Source organism: Lontra canadensis, unplaced genomic scaffold, assembly GCF_010015895.1.
Source record: "Lontra canadensis isolate GAN:19392208 unplaced genomic scaffold, GSC_riverotter_1.0 scaffold62, whole genome shotgun sequence".
NCBI lineage: Eukaryota > Metazoa > Chordata > Mammalia > Carnivora > Mustelidae > Lontra > Lontra canadensis.
The window spans coordinates 4,284,616-4,303,531 of record NW_022631056.1 but is presented as its reverse complement, the minus strand read 5'-3'; the positions used below and the strand labels follow the sequence as shown (position 1 = coordinate 4,303,531).

The 18,916-nt window shown below is 38.6% G+C and overlaps 1 long non-coding RNA gene across 1 annotated transcript in view; it reads right to left on the bottom strand.

Annotated features, from left to right (window-relative positions):
- LOC116879642 overlaps positions 1-18,916 on the bottom strand; it is a 73,951-nt gene that overhangs the window by 23,681 nt on the left and 31,354 nt on the right. The gene's annotated exons all lie outside the window — the stretch shown is intronic.

Genomic DNA, 18,916 nt, shown 5'->3' with positions numbered 1-18,916 from the left:
GATTATACCATAAGTTATTTAGCAAATACTGTACGGTTGATGGAATTTTTTCTGACTTTTATAATCATAAGCAATTCTATATGAACCTCCTTCTACATACATTTTTCTGTATGTGTCTGATTAAACTTTAGGATAATTTCTCAGAACTGTAATTGACAGATCAAAAGTAATGTTTATTTACCTATTATCTATCTATCCATATTAGTGTTTAAATAAATAAAATTCTAAGTTACCCTGTAGAATAAGAGTGCTAATTCATATCCCATCATCAGTGGATGATCTCTCTTTTTCTCACAAGTTTGCCATCATCTGGAAATCGTTTTCAGAAAAATGAAAAATATAGAGGTGTTTCCAATCAGAGAGGCAATAATTTGTATTTCACTACTTTCAATGTGCTTTGCTTTATGAGTAAAGTTGTGTGCTCTCTATATGCTTATTGAGCATTTGTATCTTTCATTATTTGAATTGCCTTTACCCTTTTCTGATTTGTCGCTTCCTAACTGAATTGGAAGGCCACTCTTATTATATAAGTTATTAGAACTTTGTCAAAACTATTGCAAATACTTTCCCAAGGTAACCCAGAGTTCAGATGTGCCCTAATTTGGAGGGAGAAGTGGGCAGGGGGAATGAGACACAGTGTCCAAATAGCATTTTTGTATTTGTTCCATGCTTCAGACTACCAGGATACATGAGCTCCACATGTCTCTCCTACTGTTAAAAAAGTCTTTTCATGCAAAGACCTTACTGAATGTAACTATAGAGTTTTCATAGGTTAGATGGAAAAGAGATCCTTAGAGAAAAATCCCTAGTGGACATGTCTGTTCTTATTCATTATCAGCTCTATTTGGGGCTGAAACAGGGAATGACTTGCAAACAGCCTGGTTCATCTCTACTTGCTTCCTCAAACTTGTCTTAATGCTCAGTCAAACAAAGGCCCTCCAGTTAGGAAAACTCTCTCTCCTTAGAAGACAGCTCAGCAATCATCTCATTTTGAAAATGCCCTTTGGGGATATCATGTCTTGCCCAACTCCAGCAGTTTATCAGACTATTTCTTCCAATCTTTTTCTGCTGAATCTCCCAAGAGTATTAATTTTTCTTCAACGAGTTTCTGCAAATTTTTTGTCAGTTTTATTTCTAAGTATCTTCCTCTTTGCTGCTACTACAGTTTGTAATTTCTTACCACCACATTATTTACCCAACTATTCTTTATATATAAGAAAATGATTGATTTGTGTACATTTTTGGGTGAAATCAACCACCTTACTAATCTATCTCATTGCTGTAATAATATTCTCTTACTTATCTGTTTCTCTTAATACATTATTATCTGCCAGTAATGATTGTTGTGTCACCTTCTTTCAAATATATACCTCTTCGTACTTTCTCATATGTAATTATATTAGTCAGTACAAACAGGGAGTACAGTAGTGATGATAGAATTCTTCATCTGTCATGATAAAAATTACAAAGCTTCCATTAAAAATGATGTTGAATTTAATATGTTGTGTATATACATGTATATAAAATTTTAATGTCAATGTGAACTTCAGGACTTCATCAAGATAAAAAGCTCTGCACAGCAAAGGAAACAGTCAACAAAACTAAGAGGCAAGCCATGGAATGAGAGAGGATACTTGCAAATGACATTGCAGATAAAGGACTGGTATCCAAGATCTATAAAGAACTTCTCAAATTCAACACCCACAAAACAAATAAACCAGTCAATAAATGGGCAGAAGACATGAACAGACACTTCTCCAAAGAAGACATACAAATGACTAACAGACACATGAAAAAATGTTCATCATCAATAGCTACCAGGGAAATACAAATCAAAACCACAATAAGATACCATCTTATATCAGTTAGAATGGCAAAAAATTAACAAGGTAGAAAACAACAGATGTTAGTAAGGATGTGGAGAAAGAGGACCCTCTTACACTGTTGGTGGGAATGCAAGCTGGTATGGCCATTTTGGAAGAGTATAGAGATTCCTCAAAAAGGTGAAAATAGAGCTACCCTAGACCCACCAATTGCACTACTAGGTATTTACCCCAAAGATACAGATGTAATGAAAAGAAGGGATACATGTACCCTAATGTTCATAGCAGCAATGCCCACAACAGCCAAACTGTGGAAGAGCTGAGCTGCTCTTCAACAGATGAATGGATAAAGAACTGGTACATATATACAATGGAATATGACTCGGCCATCAGAAAGGATGGATATCCACCATTTGCACTGACATGGATGGAACTGGAGGAGATTATGCTAAGTAAAATAAGTCAAGCAGAGAAAGACAATTATCAATAGTTTCACTCATATACGGAACATAAGGAATAGCACAGAAGACCACAGGGGAAGGAAGGGAAAACTGAAGGGGAAGAAATCAGAGAGGGAGACAAACCATGAGAAACTCTGGACTCCAGGGAACAAACTGAAGTTTTCAGAATGGAGGGGGTGGGGGGGATGGGGTAGCAGGGTGATGCGTATTAAGGATGGCACCTGTAGTGATGAGCCGTGGATTTTATACCCAACAAATGAATCTTTGAACACTACATCAAAAACTAATGATGTAGTATATGGTGGCTGACTAAACATAATAATCAAAAAAAATTTTAATGTCAAAGAAGTCTTACCTTTGAGGCGTCTGGGTGGCTCAGTTCATTAAGTAACTGCCTTCGGCTCAGGTCATGATCCTGGAGTTCCAGAATTGAGACCCGCATGGGGCTCCCTGCTCAGCGGGAGTCTGCTTCTCCCTCTGACCCTCACCCCCTCATGCTTTCTCTCTCTCCCTCTCTCATTCTCTCTCTCAAATAAATAAATAAATTCTTAAAAAAAAAGAAAAAGTCTTATATTTTCCTATTACACTGATGGCTTGGGTTTCTTATTGGTATATTTGTTTTCTTTTTTTCTTTCTTTTTCCTTACTTAAAGAAGAATGTTGTGGGGGAGCTCAGTGGCTTGGTCTGTTAAGCATCTGCCTTCATTTCAGGTCATGATCCTAGAGTCCTGGATCGAACCTTGCATCAGGCTTCCTGCTTAGAGGGGAGCTTGCTTCTCTCTCCTTCTGCCTCTTCTCCAGCTTGTGCTCTCTCTCTCTCTCGCTCACTTTCTCTCTCAAATAAATAAAATATTTTTTAAAAGGGGGGGTTACACCTGGTTGGCACAGTCAGTTAAACATCTGCCTTCCGCTCTGGTCATCATCCCAGGGTCCTGGGACTGAGTCCCGCATTGGGCTCCTTGCTCAGAAGGGAGCCTGCTTCTCCTTATACCTGATTATACTCCGTTTCTCTCTCTGACAGATACATAAATAAAATCTTAAAAAAAAATCTTGGATTTGTCAGAATTTTTAAGATGTGAGTACAAGATTTGTCAAAGGCCTTTTTAAAAATTTTTTTAAAGATTTTATTTATGTATCTGTCAGAGAGAGAAAGAGCAGAAGCAGAGAGCGCTGTCGGCAGAACAGGCAGGGCAGGAGAGGGAGAAGCAGGGTCCCCACTGAGCAAGGAGCCATAGGGAACTGGATCCCAGGACCCTAGGATTGTGACCTGAGCTGAAGGCTGATGACCAACTGACTGAGCCATGCAGGCTTCCCTGTCAAAGGCCTTTTAGATACCAGTCTATTGATGAATACCAAATTTGAATTATCATTAAATATGCTTAGACAGCCATTTGCAGTGACATGGATGGAACTAGAGGGTATGATGCTAAGTTAGTCAGGGATGCCTGGGTGGCTCAGTCGGTTGGGCTGCTGCCTTCGGCTCAGGTCATAGTCCCGGCATCCTGGGATCCATCCCGCATCGGGCTCTTTTCTCAGCAGGGAGCCTACTTCTCTCTCCGCCTCTGCCTGCTTGTGCATTCTTTCTCTCTCTCTCTCTCTCTGACAAATAAATAAATAAAATCTTTAAAAAAAAATAAGTCAGTCAGAGAAAACAATTATCATATGATTTCACTGATAAGTGGAATTTAAGAAACAAAACAGAGGACCATAGGGGAAAAGAGGAAAAAATAAAACAAGATGAAACAAGAGGACCATAGGGGAAAAGAGGAAAAAATAAAACAAGATGAAACCAGAGGGAGAAAAACCGTAACAGACTCTTCATCATAGGAAACAAACTGAGGGTTGCTGGAGGGGAGGGGGATAGAGGGATGGAGTAACTGGGAGATGGGCATTAAGGAGGGTATGTGGTGTAATAAGCACTGGGTATTCTATAAGATTGATGAATCACAGGCCTGTATCTCTGAAACCAATAGTACATTATATGTTAATTAATTGAATTTAAATTTTAAAAAATGTTTAAAAATGGGGAAAAATACGCTCAGACATGCTCATGCACTGTTCATTCTATTTTATTGATCTATAAGTCATTTCTTTTTTTTTTTTTACAGATTTTTATGTATTTATTTGACAGAGAGAGAACACAAGTAGGCAGAGAGGCAGGCAGAGAGAGAGGAAGGGAAGCAGGCTCCCTGCTGAGCAGAGAGCCCAATGCGGGGCTCGATCCCAGGACCCCGGGATCATGACCTGAGCCGAAGGCAGAGGCTTAACCCACTGAGCCACCCAGGCGCCCCTATAAGTCATTTCTAATACCAATACCATGCAAGTTTATTCTTTGAGCATTTTGACACATTATAATTGCTAATGACATGAGTTTCTTTATTTCTCTAAGGTTTTCTTGGCTAATGTGGCTCAATATTCTAATCATTATTTATATTGCTATCATGTAGATAGTAAAAATTAATAAAATAGAAAATAGTACAATTAATAAAATAGAAAATAATACAAAATAATAATAATACATAAAATAATTTAAAAATTATTTTAAAATCAAGTACCACAAATTCTAGGGGAAGCAGAAATCAATATGAGCTTAAGAAGTGATGGACAACTTAATAAAAGATTTTTTTTTCTAGTTAAAGAAGAGGATAGGAGAAGGGGAGAGAATTAAATTATAGGGTGATGAAGAAGGCAGATATGGTAATTAAGGGTTATGCAGTTTAGGTTGAAATATGTTTGTGTAGGAAATCACCCTTGTTCCACTATAAGAAGGATGTCTGTGAAGAAAAACAATTTGTTATTTAGCCAAATAGTTACCAGAATAAGAACTGAGGAATTATAGTAAGATAAGGAAATAAAATCTAATGCAATAATGATACTGGGTCAAGGAAGAATGAATAAAAATTTTAAAAATCTTACAAAGTGAATAAAAGTATTACCAAACCAGAAATTTCCCGTAAACATGTTTTGAGTTATTTTCTTTTCCAAGGAGTTTATTGTTTTATTTAAATATAATAGTATAAATCTCTGAAAACATCTAACATCATAGTGGTGGAGAGAGGATGAGTGATTCCTTTAAGTTCTAGGGAAGTGAGCAGAGATAATTAATTATATGGATGAAGTTTAAAGAAGGTCTTCACAATACGCTCCCCCATAACCCTTCCATCTTTCTCATCCCAAGCTGTCCACGTTACATTGAACTCCTTGTACTTCTCAGGAGACACCTCATCTTACCCATTCCCCGACCCTCTAGCATCTACCCCCTTTTCCTCTAAATACTTATTCCCAAAGTGCAGGCATAGAATTCAAAAAACTTCTTCCCTGTCCTGTACCTCAGTCTGGGATAGGCATCATTCTCTGGGCTCCTGTCGGACCTCAGGCAAACTTCTCCAAATCCCTGGTTTTCTTGACCATAAAAGGCACCTTAATTGTTCATTTAGCACTTAACATATAGAGAGCATTTTTTTAAATTATGAAACAAAAATTAACTCTTTTTAGAAAATCTTGAGATTCAGGGTGCAAACTCTTTACTGCACTTACTTTTCACAACTCAGTGTGGTTAAAATGTCACACGACGGCTGCAAATCAAGCGAGCTCTCCTCTTCCTGTACTGTCTATAAAGATTAGGTAGGAGAAGGAGTCCAAGTCAGTAAGGATCAGAAGAAGGGAATCATAAAGTTGGAAAGGCCCACGAAAATCATTCATCCAGTGGTTTCTAACCCTGGCTGAGCTTTTAATAAAATGCCAATGCCTGGGTCTTATCTCAAAGGAATCTGACTTAGCTTGTCTAGTGTGGCCAAGCAGTAGTATTTTTGGAGTTCCCCAGATGCTTCCAATATGCACCCAGGATTGAGAACAACTGATATAATCCTACTCCTTCATTTCATTTGATGAGGCTAACATGACAGGTAAAGTCGCTTGGTTGGGTAGAGAGGAGACACAATGAAAATAACCATGGTGCCTTGACATACAATATAGTTCTTTTTCCATGAAATCACACTTAATAATAAATTATTTCTGTAAAGGTGAGGAAATAAACCCTGTAAAGTCTAATGATACTCCATGATTCATTAGAGAAAGCATGATGAGGAAATCAACAGATGTGTAAGAACCTGCTTGCTTAAGATGAGCACTATGGGTGAGATTAGCTGGACGGAAAGTAAATCAGCCACCAGCTGCGTGTGGTAGCACTTCAAAATAAATGTAATGAGAAGCAATTTGAAGCAAGAAAAAAAAAGGATTCCAACTGCCTGGCAAAGGCAGATTCTGTGCAGGAAATAACTTGGCTGAATAAATAGAACTAGTTAAGACTAGATTATACAAATATGATTTATTTCTAATTCAGACAAAGCTGAACTCTACAGCAACTCCATCTACTTATAATTTCCTCTCTGTGTAAATCTGTTGCTGGTAATAAGCATGTATATACAGCTTTCTACAAGCCTTATCCTTGACAAAGAGAAGTAAGAGAGGACTTTCAGGTTCGCAGGAACTGAGAATGGAAACCACATGGGTGCAAGAGGTCAAATTTCTCTTGGATTTATCTTCCAAACTTAGAATATTTAAAAAGTTAAACTGAGAATGACAATGAGGAAGGTCAATGGAGGAGACAGATTAATATTTATTGGCAGAGGAGCAAGGGACAGAGGGAGCAGGTGGTGCTGTTTTGTTTCCCCACTGCAGTTCCAATCTCCATCCTCAAGTCAACTCTATTTCCAGATGGTCCTTCAGTTCCAAGACTCAAAGAAATAGTCTTATCCAGGATAAAAACTACTTGCCTTATTGCTTGAGTTTTATTTTCATAATCATTTTATACTATTTCTCAACTTTTTAAACATATCTTTCTTCTTTCCAATTTTTAAAATGTATTTTTTTTTTTTTTTTGAGAAAGAGTGAAAGCAAAGGAAAATCACAGGGAGAGAGGGAGAAGCAGACTTGCCACTGAGCAGGGAGCCCAATGTAGGCTCCTGAGATCATGACCGGAGCCGAAGGCAGATGCTTAACTGATGGAGCCACCCAGGAGCCCCAAGCGTAAATTCTTTTACTATATGGTCCTTTCTCAGTTTGTGATCCTGATCACATAGCAAGTAATATAATTTTCTGCTCCATACAAACTTTTAGAATATTTGCCTTAGCTTCTTATTTTTATATACACACATACATCATAGATTTCCATTTTTCATTTCAAGTTGAATTTTTGGGCTAAGGATATGTGATACACGGCCCAAATTAGTGAAACTTAGGAACTAAAAAACATGCTATAGTCCAGGAAGGATAATGCCATTTGGGTTCTTATCATGCTCTAAACTAGTACAAAGATCAATACTTAGGCATCACAAACAGAAGGATAAAACACTGTAACATAAAGACTGTTGTCAGAAAATAGGTTATATATATCACAGATAAGTTGTAACCTTTATTTTCACTGTATTAAATTAACTTCTAGTTATTTCAAAGGCTGGCTGGTCACTATGTAGGTTGTGAAGACCCTTTCCATATCTGTCTCCTTTCAGTTACTTCTTCATGAGACAAACAGGAGTGGAAGGGAGGAGAAAGTAAATCTTTAACCCAGCTCAGATGTCTCCTTTTAGCAGCTTTCATAAATATTAGAGTAATTTGGATGAAGGATAACCAATGCTTGAGACTTAGAAATTATCCATAGATGTTACTTATCCAGGTTCTCATAATGGAAAACTGCCAATTTTAAGAACAATTCAAATCAATATATTTTGTTACTGAGCCATGTGTTTCACAAACTCAGATCTCAAAGCTACAGTTCCATTTTAGATCCAATTCAAATGTCAGCCACACAGAAACACCCCCCACCCAACGTGACATCCCAGACCCTTCATGATAAACCTGTGAGAAAACAGAGGCCTAAAAGACTTTCAAGATTTTCTGTACTCAAAGTCACTTAAATATTAATATTTAATTAACAAAAACACAACTTTTATGGTCTAAATAAATTTTTCTTAAAAAAAAAAAAGACTTTCAATCCTGCTATCTACCACCCACTTATCAGTTTGTTTTGAAAAATTCAAATGGTTCCAGTTTCAAAGTGAATCTGATGCAGTGATAGGGAAACTCACCACCAAAATGCACTTCTTCACTTTTATGCCTTAATCCGTAACTTTTCCATTTTCCCCTAACAGAATCCAAGGAAAACTCTTAGATTTTTTTACACTTACCCTCCTGTAATCTCCCCCTTCCATTCTCCCCACAAGTTACAATGGTACTTAATAATGAATTGCGAACTTTTTGGGTTGTTATTTCCCTTTTTAGGTATTTGGAGTTTTTTTAATAGTTTTTTTTTTTTTTTTTTAAGATTCTATTTATCTAGAGGGAGAGAGAAAGAGCACAAGTGGGGGGAGCGGCAGGCAGAGGGAGAAGCAGGCTCCCCACTGAGCAGAGAGCCAGATGTGGGGCTCCATCCCAGGACTCTGGGATCATGACCTGAACCAAAGGCAGACGCTTAACCGACGGAGCCATCCAGGCGCTTCCCCTTTTAGGTATTTGAAACTTGTAGGACCTCCCCAGTTACTAATCTTTCATCAAAGTTTACACCTTTAAATAAGTATATTCACCTCTGACTTGTAAAATTGTCAAGATCTGTGATAAAGTAGGCAGAGAGGCCTGACTATATGAAACACCTATCAAGTGTTAGCTATTATTTTTACTGTTCTCCCTTACGTTCTCTATATTCAGTGTCTTACACGAAGAGGCTCAAGGAATTAAGTAATAAATGAAAGCTTCAAAAGAGTAGTAAAAAACAAACAAACGGGTGTTCATTTCAGAACTTCCTTCCTAATTAAGCAGGATCCTCAAGCCATCTTCTCTGAACCTTGATTGCACTGCACTTTTAGTTTGTGAAGAGGTGGCTTAAATGAATCCATTTGAACTATTAAACTTACACTAATTGAGAAAATTCATAACCCTAGAGAGAGCTCTGACAAGCATGAACTAACATAGCAAGGATGTCCTCAAACTCCAGGGGTGTGAAATCTTGTTTGGAAGAAAGTAGGGAGTCTCTCCCGCTTGTGGTGGAAACACCACATGGGAGGAAAATTAAAACCTTGTGTGACAAACGAACAAACAAACAAAAAGGGGTCTGTAAGAGGGTCTGGAAATCCACTATTCCAAATCTTCATTTAGTTTCTAAAACATCTGGGAGCCACTGAAGACTTCAGAGAACAGTGATCTGATCAGAATACTCTCATGAATATCTGTAAGGAGGTAAGCCTTGTCACTTGGAAGAGAATCGATGATGGAGAAGGTAAATGATAAAATGTTCATCACTTGAACTACTACTAAAGTTGTTCACTGGTAGCTATTACATGTCTCAAATTGTTGTAGAAAGTGTAGCTTCTAATAGGAGATGGAAAACCAAGTGTTTCATTGGTAAATCAACTAAAGAATAAAGAATTTATGGAGACATAACACCCAATTGAGAATGCACCAATCTTTTGTTCTCACACAAACACACTATCTCCCAAATGCACAATTTTTTAGGTGCAAAATATTTTTTAAAAGATTTTATTTAATTGAGACAAAGGGAGAGAGCCAGAGAGAGAGAGCGTACAAGTCGAGGGGGGAGCACAGGGAGAGGGAGAAACAGACTCCCAGCTGAGCAGGGAGCCCAACTCGGGGTTCAATCCCAGAACCCTGGGATCATGACCTTACCCGAAGGCAGATGGTTAATCGACTGAACCATTCAGGTGCCCCCAGATGTAAAATATTTAAAATTCATTTTATTTTGGGCATTTCAGGCTCTGACCTAGGACTTGGGACTGTGTGAGCAACACAGTCTTTTTGAGCAACCTCCAGCAAACGATGTAACTGACTTTACTCTAAATCTTAGGTATTTCAGAAACAAGCTTTGAAATCACTGGCACACGCAAACGATCTTTAATCTTTAGGATTCTTGCTATGCTCCAAAAAGGTTTCTCTTGATTCATTCTGATTTGTTGTACAATTAAATGTTGTTTTCCCAGATCTTTGAGGGAATTTTTTTTTTTTGTAGATTGCAGTGCTCCAGATAATTGTATGACCATTTCTTTAAGAAACACCAATTTTTTTAAAGTTTTATCTATTTTGTATAAAAATATGAGTTGCATTAACTACTTCCTTGCTTTCTTTTTGTTTGTTTGTTTTAAAGATTTATTTATTTGAGAAAGAGAGCAGGAGCTTGTGAAGGGCGCAGGCAGAGGGACAGAGAATCCTAAATTGACTCGGTGCTGAGCACGGAGCCTCATGTGGGCCCCATGTGGGCCTCAGCTAGATCTCAAAACTTTTGAGATCTTGACCTGAGCCAAAGCCAAGAGTTGGATGATTAACTGACTGTGCCACCAAGGTGCCCCTTTTCCTTAAGCAGAGTGTGCTGAATGTGATTTAATGCTTTATTGATGACTCAGAACCATAATAAACACCTTCATTATCATGGTGAGCTGAGATTCAATGATGTGTGACCCAACCACCAAAGGAAGAAAATGTAAGAAAAGCCTACATACACATACATACACATACACATAAGAGATTGTTTGCTTTCCAACTATTCATTTCACCACTGAACAGGGTGCCCCACTTGAGGAAGGACAGCAGCAAAGTAGAGCATCTAGGAAAGCCAGGATGGTGAGTGGCCTTGAAATAGGGTCAAGTCAGGGGAATGATTGAAAGAAGAATTAGAGACTTCACATACAGAGAGAAAATTTAGAAAAGATAAATATTTAAATGTTGGTAGTGTTATGAAGATACCTTAGCTATAAATCGCAAATACCTCAATCAGAGAACCAGGAACAATGGGTAAAAATTATTACAGGGGAGCATATTTTGGTTCAATATAAAAGGAACTCATCTTTGTAATTTGCTTTGTTTCACAATTCATATGCAAGATCCTATTTAGTTTCACAGGTAATAGAAAGATGAGCTACATAAGCACCGGCTTCCCAAATGAGGCAATAGACTGCTGCAGCTAGAACAGAGAGTATGCGAGGTGGGAAGCAGAGAGAATGGAAAAGTAAATGGAACCAGACAACGAGGAACCTGGAAAGCCAAGCTGAGGATTCTAGATTGTTTTAAATAGGCAAATTGGTGGGTGGGGGTGGGGGGGAGGCGTGGTCACCTGAGGGATTCAGTCAGTTAAGCATGAGGCTCTTGATTTAGGCTCAAGTCGTGATCTCAGGTTCATGAGACTGAGTCTGGAACTGGGCTGCACACTCAGTGGGGAGTCTGCTTCTCTCCCTCTCTCTCTCTCCCTTTCCCTCTGCACCTCCCCACCCCTCGTACACACTCTTGCACATTAGTAAATAAATCTTCAAATAAACAAATAAGCAATTGGGAGTGATAAAGCATTTTAAAATCCTTTATAACTCAAATTTTATTTAGAAAAATAATTATAAAACAAGTTCATTGTTAAAAATTCAAAGACAGCAAAATATGATATGTATAGAGTGAAAGCTGACCATCAAACCCAATTCCCAGGGGTACACATAAACAATTGAGCTTCTATCTTTACTTAACCTTTTTGTGGCTCAGGTTCTTCTTCTACAATAACAGATAATAATAGCACCTATTTCATAGCGGTGTTATGAGGATTAAATGAATAATAGCCAACTCCATGAAGGCAAGGATTTTGTCAAGGTCAGAGATTCTCAACCTTTGCACTACTGGCATTTCAGGCTGACTAATTCTCTGATGTGAGGAGCTGTCTTGTGTGTTGTAGGGTAAGCAGCAGCAGCCTTGGCTCCTACCCACTAGATGCCAGCAATCCCCCGATACATACATTCTCGTGACAACAAAAAATGTTCGCAGACATAGCCAACTATCCCCTGGGGGGCAAAATCACCCCAAGCAAGAACCACTTGGTTTCATTTACTGCTGAATGCCTATCACTTAGCACAGCATGTAACGCTTATCTCCTAAATGGAATGAATGATACATGTAAAGATCCTTGAACAGTGCAGGCACATAAGAAGCCCTCAGTTAACCGCTAGCACTGCTAGCTATTTTTATTATACCATTTTCCTGCAAGACTATGCCACATTTAACTATTTCAGCATAAATGAGGTCATATTATGTGTACTTCACTGCAATTTGCAACTTTTCACTAATGATATGTATTAGACACTATTTTATGTCACCATGAACAAATGTAGCTCTATCACAGTCATTTTCTTTTTTAATTTGAATTCCAGTATAGTTAACATTGGGTGTTATATTAGTTTCAGGGGTACATTACAGTGATTCAGCAGTTCTACATACTACTCAGTTCTCACCAAGATAAGTGTACTCGTAATTGTCTTCACTTACTTACCTCAGTCATTTTCAATGAAGTCATAGCATTCTCATGTATGGGATATATCCTATCTTACCAATTCACTTGTTCAATTCACTATTGATGGATATTTAGGTTAATTCCAATTTATTACTATTATAAATAATGCTGCAAAGAACTTTTCCATCAAGAATTTTTAGCAATGTTATGATACAATCTGAGCGATGCAATATATTATGTTCTAATTTTAAAAGAGGTTCTGTATTTAGGATTCTCCAAAGAAACAGAAATAATGAGAGAGAGAGAGGCAGATTTTAACAAATTGGCTCATGTCATTATGGAGAATGGCAAATCCAAAATCAACAGGGTGGGCCAGTAAGCTACAGACCCTGAGAAGAGCCAATGTTTCAGTTCAAGTCTGAAAGTCATCTTCTGTGGAATTCCTCTTGCTCAGAGGAGGTCAGTCTTTTGTTCTAGTCTGGCCCTTCAACAGATTAGATGAGGCTCACCCACATTCTAGAGAGCAATCTACTTTACTCAAAGTCTACCACTTAAATGTTAATTCACCCACAGGGTGCCTGGGTGGCTCAGTTAAGCATGTGACTATTGGTTTTGGCTCAGGTCATGATCTCAGGGTCATGGGATCAAGCCCCACATAGGTCTCTCCCCTCAAGGCAGAGTCTGCTTGGGAATCTCTTTCCTTCTCTCTCTGTCCCTCCCCCTGCTTGTGCTCTCTTTCTCTCTCTAAAGAAAAAAAATTTAAATAAGATATTAATGCATCCAAAAACACTCTCACAGAAACATCCAGAATAATATTTGACCACATATCTAGGCACCACCACCCAGCCAAGCTGACATATAAATTGTCGACAGACTTTTGTCAACCAGAGAGACTCTCCTAAGTGGCAACATATAAGTAGAGGTTACCTAAGAGAAAACAGCAGAGATGAACCATGAGCTGACTAGGGTGCTGGACTGGATGACGTGTATGCTCATCTGGGATTCTGAGTCAAGACTGTGGAGATACCTTCTAGGAAGAGTTAACGCATGTCTTCGTGGCCGTAGACTAGTGTATTCTTGCAGTTTATGTGCCTATTCTTTAGAATTCTTCTACCGGGAGCCTGGCTGGCTTAGTCGGTTGAACGTCCGTCTTCGGCTGAGGAGGATCCCTGACCGGGGGCCTGGGACCAACCGAGTTCTTCACTGGGCTCCCTTCTCAGTGGGGAGTCAGCTTCTCCTTTTCCCTCTGCCCCTCCCTCCTGCTAGTGCTCTCTCCTTCTCAAATAAACAAATTCTTTAAAAAAAAATAAAAATAAAAAGTAGAATTCTCGGGGCACCTGGGTGGCTCAGTGGGTTAAAGCCTCTGCCTTCAGCTCGGGTCATGATCTCAGGGTTCTGGGATCGAGCCCCACATGGGGCTCTCTGCTCACCAGGGAGCCTGCTTCTTCCTCTCTCTCTCTCTCTGCCTACTTGTGATCTCTGTCAAATAAATAAATAAAATCTTTAAAAAAAAATTAGTTCAGAGTCATGAAGTAAGGTTAGATGTTCAGGGAGAGGAAGAAATCCACTATTTAAAAATGTACCACTGTTTATTTTTAGCTACCACTTTTTAGCATCTAGGCATTAAACTACACTATGCTTAGGAGTTCAGGGTATTCTATAACCTGTCATCATTCTCTCACTGCAGGAAGCCCATCATTAACCTTTCCATTAATTCTATATCTTTCAGGTCTTCCTAAATCAACACCTACTCTAAATTACTACTTAAATTAAACCCTAGTTTTACATCTACATTCTCTCTGTTTTAGTCTGAAAAGCCTACAAGCTTTTCTGTTTAGTCCCCATTTCTGCCTCACTCCAGAATCTGGCTCGAAGCCTGGACTTTCTCAAATCCAATCGCTTGCAAGCAAATCCTCTATCAAACAGCTCTCTCACATGTCTGTGTATTAAAAATAGCTAATATGACTCACCAACGCATCTTACTTACTCAAACTAAAGGGCAGCCCTTGTGCCCCAGGGATGGAAGACTGGAGGAGGGAAACGTGTGAAGAAGAGCACCCAATATTCAGAAACAATTTTCTAAATTTTATACTGATGTTGAATTTGTCCTGGTATTTCCATCAGGAAACATATCTACAAGTGATTTAATGTGGAATTATTCTTTTTTTAGCTGATTTTCCCAGAGAGTTATATTTTTCTTAAACGTCTGATTTGGCTAATATGGCACTGGCATGTTTATTCATGGATCACCCTGTTTAGACTAATATTAGAATAATGGCCTTGGCTTCAAAAATGGCTTTTGTCAAACTCTCTTCTGTCTTAACATTCTGAGATAACCTTGTCATCTGTTCATTCCTTCATTCAAGAATCATTATTGAATACTTTGTATGGTGTGCAGGGATGCTATGTTCCCCAACTCCAGAGAGCATCATCCTCAGACACTCTGGAGTTGAGTTTGTGGGGAGGAGGGCATTCCCTGTGGTTGTATATTTACTGGCGGGGATAAAAAAGGTATATATGACATAGTCACCTAGCCTAGGCCCCCCACGAGGATTAATAAATCTTTTTTTAAAACAAGTAGATTACTCTGCATTCATTGCATTATTTATTCATATAGGCTGGTCATTTGGTTTTTGGGTTTTTTTTGTTTTTTTTGTTTGTTTGTTTAAAGATTTTATTTATTTGACAGACAGAGATCACAAGTAGGCAGAGAGGCAGGCAGAGAGAGAGGGGGAAGCAGGCTCCCTGCCTAGCAGAGAGCCCTGATGCGGGGCTCTATCCCAGGACCCTGAGACCATGACCTGAGCCGAAAGCAGAGGCTTTAACCCACTGAGCCACCCAGGTGCCTTTAGGCTGGTTATTTGTTAATGAATAGTCTAAGTTTTGGTTTTCTTGGTGCAGACACTCTCTATCCCTGATGCAAAAGTACATATAGTAATTAACATAAGCACAAAACAGGCAGAGATTTGAAACTAACTATACACTAGGCAATAAAAACGCTGACTTTCACATGAAGTTTCTATGTTGTAAAGTGTTGATAACTCTATCAACCAATGGAATAAAGTCCAGCCCTGTCCAGCTGTGTCAACACAGGTGATGACGTGACCTTCATAAATGGCAAAAAATCAAGTTTGATTGTCATTTTCATTCCTTGTATTTTTTTTAATCAAGCTATAACAATAGAAAAGTTGCTTCTCTTTAATAAAAACAAGCCAGGAAGGTCATACGATCTAGTCACGAGAGATTTATTTGTAATCATTTGTAAAAAAAAAAAAAAATTCCTTCAGTAAGAAAACTTTTTTTCCTTATAGTAACTGACCTTTGTCTTAATTCTTTTTCACCCCGTCAAACATTGCTAAGACTTAACATAACTACTTCCCTTAGTTGCATCAAAAATACCTTGTGACTCAGGTAGAAATAATTCTTCAAGCAGAACAATTTATACGACTTGCCTTTTACCATCCATTAAACAGCTTTTTATGTTGGACCTACTTGTAATGTGTATTAATATCAGCTTGTAAGAGGAAACGACATTCAGCATTTTCACTGATTTATAAGAAGAAAATGACTATTTCATGGGTAGTAGCACCTGGGTGGCTCAGGGGGTTAAGCTTCTGCCTTCAGTCTGGGTCCTGATCTCAGGGTCCTGGGATCAAGCCCCACATTGGGATCTCTGGTCAGTGGGGAGCCTGCTTCCCCCACCCCCTCTGCCTACTTGTGATTTCTGTCAAAAGAATAAATAAAATCTTTAAAAAAAAAAAAAAGAAATGACTATTTCAAATAACCGTCACTCAACACTGGTCTGTACTGAGTGCTGGAAGGAGGTGAATACAAAGATGAACAAGACCCTATCTGTTCTCTCTATATGCACACTCTGGTGCCTGACACCCATGTAGGCTCAAAAGCCAATCTAACAGGGGTTATAACCACGGATTAAACCGAGAGCTTTGAGACTATTGGAAGATTAACTCCAAATGAGGGATTCAAACATGTGTGTAGCAACCACGTGGGGATGTCAGAGGAAGGGGAAAACAAGGAGATTTGAGAATGAAGAGAAAGTTTTGAGAAATTTAAGCATGGGAGTCTGGTTGCAGCAGTCAGACTTAACCCACGTAAATCTTATGTTCCCTTAGGACAGTTTCATGCGTTCTCCCTGTTCCATACAGGGTACAATCTAAATTGTATGATTTCAGTCTACAAAAACCTCCCCTGACATACCTTCTGTTGCTGGTCCTCTTGCCCATTCCATTCCTGTCTGAGGACTTCACTTCCACCAGACTTTCACACTGACCTCACAACATGCCTACCACCTTGGTTGTTTCCCATAAATTCTACCACAAAGATGGAATCCCTCCCCATTCTTCTCCAGATATGCAATTTATACACTCAGCATTTATTCAAATTATGTGTGTTTGTATAAATTACTTTTTTTTTTTTTTTAAACTGAAGGCCTAGTGTGTGTTAAGCAGTGTGTAAGATGCAGTTACACCAGATCAGATCACTACTACTCAGGGAATTTATAACTCATTTAAATCCTATCTATCCTCTGAGAGAACTTCTCCAGACCAGCCTGGCTCCTGAAATTCTATGTGTTCAGAAATGTCACTACCAGGGTGCCTGGGTGGCTCAGTTGGTTAAACGTCTGCCTTTGGCTCTGGTTGTGATCCCAGGGTCCTGAGTTCAAGGCCCACGTTGGGCTCCATGGTTAGCTGGGAGACTGCTTCTCCCTCTCCTTCTGCCCTTCCCCCTGCTTGTGATCTCTCTCTCTGTCAAATAAATAAGATCTTTAAAAAGAGAGAGAGAGAAAGAAATAAATGTTCATACCAATTACATGAAGGATTTAAACTGTTTCCAACAGGTCTCCTTTTTCTTGAAATGTTATATGAAATATTTATTATTGTTTACTTTTCATCTTAAATAATTTTGAACTCTTTCAGAAGGAGCATCTGTTTCTTTAGTAGCAATAATTAAAATATTTTCTATATTATAGATGCTATAGGTGCTCAACAAATAATTGGCACACACAAATGAAATTAATGACCACAAATATTCTATATTATAAATATTTTAAGTAGAAACCTATGTATTACAAGTACATAGAATAATATATATATATATGTATAAATATAATGGACCAGTTAAGATGTAGTGATTTTATCTGCATTTCTAATTTCATGAACCAGTAATTTCTTTAATGCATATATGTGTATGTATATATATAACAAAAGTTTATTTTCCTAATTAAGATTCCTTCAAAAATCCATCATTATATAAATTATATTATCATAAAGTTGTGTGAAAAATTTGTTACTCTGCCATCAGATTTTCATAAAGCTGAAAAAGAAAAATCAATTTTCCTTAAAGTGGAAACATTATCTCAGAATAAAGAATAAGCTTTTAAATTGAACAAACATGAAAAAAATCACTACAGCTTCTTAATTACGTTTATTTTGCCATTTACTTTTTAATTTTGCCACTTAAATCATGTAAGAAAACTACAGAAATTTGGAAGAAAGTAAAAGCTAGAACCAAAAAGGTCATAGTATTATGGGTTGAGTGATTATTTCAATATTCCTTGTAAAAATCCTACACAGTAGGTCTCAGTAAGCTCCAGTAACCTTCAACCACCCTGCTCAGAGAAGTTAAATAACTTGCCCAAACAAGTTCCCTAAAATACAATATTTAAACCCAGGGGTTTGTGACATCAAAGTCGCTGCTTTTTTTTTTTTTTTTCCTCCCCGCTACCCCAAGTAGGCTCCACGCCCAGCACAGAGCCCAACACGGGGCTTGAATTCACAACCCTAAGATCAAGGCCTGAGCTGAGATCAAGATTCAGAAGTTAATCAACTGAGCCACCCAACTGTTCCAGAGTCCAGGCTTTCTGTCTGGTAGCAGTGCAGTACAGAGAAACTTCGAGGAAGTGGTGGCATTTTAAGTTGAGCCTCTAGGGAGTGCTCAGTTTCCAGGGACAGAGAGGGTAAAACACTCCCGTGTAAAGAAGAAACTGTGCTAAGACGTGCTGCAGAGAATATGGTGGTTGCTGTGGTTAAGTAACCCCTCTCGGGACTGGAGGAATTCATTCCCGAACAGCTGGCAGGTTGGTGGGTGATGGCAGTGGGGGATTTGCTATCAGAACCACCTCACCCAGGGGCAGCTCACACAGATAACTGCTTACTGCAAGATGAAGGCCTAAGCCCCTTGCTCAAGGTGGGAAAATTCTAAAGGGTCACCCAGCTCCAGAACTCTGTTATAACTGCATCTCCCCCATTTTCTGCCCAATGCTATTTTCTTCGCTCCTCGATAAACTTTCTACATGCAAGTTTCCATCTCAGGGTCTATTGCCCAGGAAAGTAGCCTAAGGCAGTA